Source organism: Apium graveolens, chromosome 7 (genome assembly GCF_009905375.1).
Source record: "Apium graveolens cultivar Ventura chromosome 7, ASM990537v1, whole genome shotgun sequence".
Lineage (NCBI taxonomy): Eukaryota > Viridiplantae > Streptophyta > Magnoliopsida > Apiales > Apiaceae > Apium > Apium graveolens.
The window spans coordinates 125,053,987-125,060,478 of record NC_133653.1 but is presented as its reverse complement, the minus strand read 5'-3'; the positions used below and the strand labels follow the sequence as shown (position 1 = coordinate 125,060,478).

The following is a 6,492-nucleotide window of genomic DNA, read 5'->3' as shown; positions in this document are numbered from 1 at the left end:
AAATGATCATATGAGTAACCAAGCCCCTTAGGATTGGGCTTCCCTCCATACCACTCAACCATTCTGTGCAGTATAGAACTATCAATAGGAGGACTGGGAATCTGAAGCTGCTCATGTATGGGCCAATGAACACCAACTGCCACGCACAACTTCGTCACAATGGACGGATAAGGAATAGCCCCAGTAGTACCTCCCCTCAAAAACCTCAGGATCCCTTGATATATCACCATCCCAAAATCAATGTAATCACCTGGCAGAATACCCCAAAGCAGACGACTACGCTCCACCGTAATCTCATACACATGCGAAGATGGCATGATGTTAGCACAAATAAACGAGTTCCAAACCCATGCATACATGTTCATGCATGGAGCAGGGAACGTGGAGTAATCAGTAGTGCCCCTCTTGAACTTCCAATAAGTCTCAGGCACACAGAGAGTAGCAACGATGAGATTCAAATCGAAGTCCTCAGAAGTCTTATCGTTCTAAGTGTCCAGGCCCACCTTCCTCGTAGGCTGCTCTATCACTGTCCTGATAGCCTCGACACTGTACTCAACAGTCCTCCGTCTCACCACCGTGAAACCATTATTCTCCGCCTTAGCGTTGGCGCAGAACTCCCGCACAACACTCATGGGCACAACAGCGGGAGCCTCACTAAAAGGAACCCAGCCCATCTCCAATAGCTTACCATCGTTCCCTGATGGAAGAAATCCTCTCTCCTTAGCAATAGGCTTCGAGAGAATCCTTGGGTACTCCTCCTCAGCCTCAGTAGTAGAGAACCCTGGCCTTACACCTCTCGCAGTAGAAGAATCGGTGGCGCTACTTCCAACTAGAGTTCTCTGTCTTTTGGGTGCCATCGGGATTGAAAAAGAAAGTATAAAAGCTTAAGTGTTTAGAGAGAATTTGTGTTTTAGAGTTAGTGGATCGGTGAAGAAGTTTTATGCAAGTGTATGTATTTATAGGTGGATGGGTATGAATCTGATAAGGAATAAAAGTGGGAATTGATTATGGAAATCGAGGGAATAATGGAATTGATTAGGAGAGGGAATTATGGGATGTGAAAGAGTAAAAATCAGGTTAGAATTGATTTTGGAATTAAAATCCCGATTTTCTCTAATGAAACTGCTGTTTTTGTTTTTTTTGAACTGGGACCCAGCACGGCCACACGCTAGGACAGCGCGGGCGCGCTCTAACTCTGGAATGCAGGTGCGGCCGTGCACTAGGACAGCGCGGGCACGTTTGGTTTTTAGAAAAAACGGTGCGGGCGCACGCTAGGATAGCGCGGGCGCGCCCAACTTCTGTACTTGGCCCTGAATTTTTTCCTTTTTGATATTTTTTTTTTGTTTTTCTCTTTCCTACTTGCTTCCTCTACCTGCTAATGTATAACACACTTGGGTTGCCTCCCAAGAAGCGCTTCTTTTACGTCTCTAGCTCGACGTAGAATCTCGAGATCACATGGACAATAAAACGGCAGTAACCACCTCACAGTTTTTCGTATCACCATAATAATGCTTCAACCTTTGACCATTTACCTTGAATGCTTGGCCCGGATCATTCTCAAAAATTTCCACCGCTCCATGTGGAAACACAGTTTTGATTATGAAGGGTCCTGACCATCTTGACTTCAACTTTCCAGGAAAAAGATGGAGATAAGAGTTGAATAAAAGAACTTGTTGCCCTGGTACAAATTTCTTGAGCACTAGACCCCGATCGTGCCACCTCTTGACTTTCTCCTTATACATATTGTTGTTCTCATAAGATTGAAGTCCAAACTCATCAAGTTCATTCAATTGAAGCATCCTCTTCTTTCCAGTTGCATCCAAATCCAGATTTAATTTCTTCAAAGCCCAATAAGCTTTATGCTCGAGTTCCACAGGCAAATGACACCCCTTACCATAAATTAACTGAAACGGCGACATTCCCAATGGAGTCTATACGCTGTTCTATACGCCCAAACAGCTTCATCAAGCTTTAAAGCCCAATCCTTCCTTGTTGGACATACCATTTTCTCCAAAATATGCTTGATCTCCCTGTTAGATAACTCAGCTTGACCATTTGTATGAGGATGATAAGCCGTAGCAATGCGATGATTCACATTATACCTTTTCATCATGGCAGTGAACTTGCGGTTGTAAAAATGCGACCCCTCATCATTGATTATAACTATTGGAGTCCCAAATCTTGTGAATATCTTCTTATGAAGAAAATTAAGCACCACTTTTGCATCGTTCGTTGGCAACGCCTTAACTTCAACCCATTTTGACATGTAATCAACCACCAACAGGATATACTGATTGTTGCAAGACGAGACAAATGGCCCCATGAAGTCAATTCCCCAAACATCGAAGACCTCAACCTCGAAAAGCACATTAAGAGGCATCTCATCCTTTTTAGACATATTACCCGCACGTTGACATCGATCACATTTCAAAACAAACTGATAGGCATCTTTAAACAATGTTGGCCAAAAGAACCCTGCTTGAAGAACACGAGATGTTGTCTTTTCTCTGCCATAATGTCCTCCATAAGCCGTTGAGTGGAAATCTTGCAAGATCCCCCCCGTTTCGCTATAAGGAATACATCTCTTGATGATTTGGTCAGCTCCTTGGAAAAAAAGAAATGGCTGATCCCATATATACCACTTCACTTCATGAAGAAACTTCTTCCTTTGAGCATAAAATAAGTCGGGAGGCATGATGTTACTCACATGGTAGTTCACAATGTCTGCAAACCACGACTCTTCTTCTTGCATTCCAAACAGCTGCTCATCGGGAAAAGTCTCATTTATTAAGGTCTTATTCAATGAATTAGCATTAGAATTCTCTAAACGCGAGAGATGATCAGCAACTTGATTTTCAGTTCCTTCTCTGTCCTTGATCTCTAGTTCAAATTCTTGGAGGAAAAGAACCCATCTAATCAATCTAGGCTTCGAGTCCTTCTTCGAGACAAGATATCGAATTGTAGCATGATCAGTAAAAACTATCACCTTAGTCCCAAGTAGATAAGATCGAAATTTCTCAAAACCGTATACAATAGCCAAAAGTTCTTTCTCCATAGTAGTATAATTCAGTTAAGCACCGTTGAGGGTCTTACTAGCATAGTAGACCACATGCAATATGTTGTTCTTCCTCTGCCCAAGAACTGCTCTAACTGCATAATCACTTGCATCGCACATCATCTCAAAAGGCTCATTTTCTACCACAGTCATTCCACCTTTCTTTGGAACACATTGAACCGGGCTTACCCATAAACTGTTAGAGATAAGATAGATGATCCCTGCATCTAGCCACTTTAGAATTTCCTTCTTCACTACTTCCTTCATGATTGGATTAAGTCTTCTTTGCTGCTCGACTGTAGGCTTGCTACCTTCTTCTAGTAGAATTTTATGCATGCAGTAAGAAGGGCTGATTCCCTTGATTCTGCTATAGTCCATCCAATTTCCGATTTGAACTCTCTCAGAATTCTCAAGAGCTTTTCCTCATCGCTACCTGAAAGGTCAGATGCAACAATAACAGGCAGAGTAGATGCATCACCTAAAAAAGCATACCTCATATGTTCAGGTAAAAGCTTAAGCTCAAGAGTAGGAGCTTCCTTAATAGAAGGCTTGAGGCGTTTAGGAGCTTTACTCAATTCTTCCATTCCAAGAGATTCAAAAGGCATATTGATCTTCCTCTTCCAGGGAGAAGCATTCAAATATTGCAATTGCTCATCACCTTCATCATCTTCACTGTCCGAATTTCCCAATAAGGCTTTTTCTAAGGCATCAGACCTTAGCATTTGATCAAGTTCTGATGTGACCACCTAATCGACCAAATCGAATTTTAAGCACTCCTCATTATCAGTAGGAAATTTCATAGCATTTAACATATTGAAAGTCACATCCTAATCTAGCACTCGGAATTTAAGCTCACCCTTCTGTACATCGATCAAGGTTTGGCCCGTTGCTAAGAAGGGTCTTCCCAAGATTATGGGAATCTTCTTATCCTCTTCGAAATCAAGAATTACAAAATCAGCAGGAAAGATGAGTTTATCAACCTTGACCAAGACATCATCCACAATATCTCACGGATATGTAATAGAACGGTCGGCCAAATACAAAGTCATATACGTCGGTTTAGGATCAAGTAGATCCAACTACTTAAAGATTGACAAAGGAATCAGATTGATGCTAGCTCCCAAGTTACATAAGCATCTATCAAAAGACACTTTTCCAATAGTACATGGAATAGTAAAGCTTCCTGGATCTTTAAGCTTCGAAGGCAATTTCTGCTGCTGCACAGCACTGCATTCCTCCGTGAGAACGACAGTCTCTAAATCATATAGCTTCACTTTCCAAGAGAGAATACCTTTCATAAACTTTGCATAACTAGGCATCGGCTCAAGAGCCTCAGCAAAAGGTATGTTGATATGAAGTTTCCTGAACACCTCCAGAAACTTCTCAAACTACTTGTCTATCTTTTTCTTTTGCGGCCTCTTAGGAAAAGGCATTGGAGGATAGATCTATTTCTCCCCTGTATTACCCTCAGGAAGAGTGTGCTCAACAGTAGTCTTCCTTGATTCCACGTCTTCATCCTGCTGTTTTGCTTTCTTCTCAGCCCCAGCTTCTTCAGTCAACTCTTGAGTTTGTACGGGATTCACAACCTTCCTAGACCTCAAACTGATTGCCTTTACCTGCTCCTTAGCTTCCTTCTTTCCTGGCACTTCAGTGTCACTAAGCAATGTACCAGGTTGATGATTTAGCAAGGCATTGGAAATTTGCCCAATCTGATTTTCCAAGGTCTTAATAGAAACAACTTGACTCTTGCACATGAGCTTCAACTCCTCTAATTCAGATTTTTCATTAGCTTGTTGCAGCTGGAGTTGTTTTTTGGTGCATACTGCGGTTGCTGAAAACCAGGGGGGTTGTACTGCTTAGCTGGATACTGCTGATAAGGCTGTTGAACCGCATTCTGAGCATTGCTCCAACTGAAATTAGGATGATTGCGGTTGTTAGGATGATAGGTGGCTGGCACAGGTTGCTGCGATCATTGGAAGTTGCTCACGAACTGAGCTGATTTATTAGAAATTGTGCACTGATCAGTCTCATGGGCACCAAAACAAAGCTCACAGACACTAGTGATTTGATTAACTCCATAATTAGCCAAAGTGTCCACCTTCATTGTCAAAGCCTTAAGTTGGGAAGCTATAGCAGTTGCTGCGTCCAACTCCAGAATTCTGGCTACTTTTCCCTCAGTCAGTCTCTGGGAAGGATTCTGGTACTCATTAACAGCCATCAGTTCAATAAGTTCATAAGCTTCATCGTAACTCTTAGCCCACAAGGCTCCTCCTGATGCTACATCAAGCATGGGTCTAGAAGTAGCACCCAATCTATTGTAGAAACAGTTGATAATCATCCAATCAGGCATGCCATGGTGTGTGCACTTCCTTAACATCTCCTTATATTGATCCCAAGCCTCACACAGAGATTCTCCAGTTTGCTGCGCGAACTGGGTAAGAGCATTCCTGATTGCTGCAGTTTTCGCCATGGGGAAAAATTTAGTGAGAAACTTTTGAGCGAGATCTTCCTAAGTGGTGATAGACCCTGCTGGTAGAGAATGTAACTAGCACTTAGCTTTGTCCCTCAGAGAGAATGGGAAGAGTCGTAACTTGATACCATCTTCAGTCACATCATTGAACTTGAAAGTGTCGTAGATCTCGATAAAATCCCTGATATGCATGTTGGGGTCTTCAGTAGGAGAACCCCAAAATTGAACTGAGTTATGTATCATCTGGATCATGCTTGACTTGATCTCAAAAGTGTTAGCCCTGATGGCTGGTCTAATGATGCTAGACTGAATGTCATTAATCTTAGGCTTAGAATAGTCCATTAAAGCCATCGGATTTTCTGCTTGATCACACATAGCTACTACAATTGGCTCTTCAACTTTCTCTTCTTCTTCTACCTTCTTTTCTTCCTCAAAAACTTCCCTACGAACTACCATAAGTTCTTCCTCAGCTTTATCCAGTGTTCTCTTACGAGTACGCGAACGCGTATGCATACACCCTCGCTAGATCACCTGAAATAAAACAAAGAAACAAATAAGTAACAATGTCCGAGTCAATGAACTTTAACGACCACTGATGAAAAGCACATAAACTAATAATTAACACTGCAGTCCCCGGCAGCGGCGCCAAAAACTTGTTAGTCGCTAAACACGCGCTAATATTACATGCAAGTATACGCGTTCGCAAGTAGTATAAGATATAAATCAGATTCGATCCCACAGAGACTATATTGGGTATTATTCAATGCTAAGACGATAACAAAGTGAGGTTGTTTATAACTAAGAATTAAACTAATTATTATAACTACGAGAATAAGATACACTGAGTTAATATATATGACAACATGGGATTCCAACTTCATTAAATACTTCATTCAACAGCCTAATTATTCTTAACCTTAGCATGTAATGGCGATGACACTAAGCAGACAACACGAAACTGATAAAC

The 6,492-nt window shown here is 41.8% G+C and overlaps 1 non-coding gene across 1 annotated transcript; it reads left to right on the top strand.

The window, feature by feature from the left end:
• Positions 1-5,403: 5,403 nt before the first annotated feature.
• On the top strand, positions 5,404-5,510 carry LOC141676442 (small nucleolar RNA R71). The gene has a single exon (XR_012557031.1). It is a non-coding gene; the product is annotated as a small nucleolar RNA R71 (small nucleolar RNA).
• The last annotated feature ends 982 nt before the right edge of the window (positions 5,511-6,492 follow it).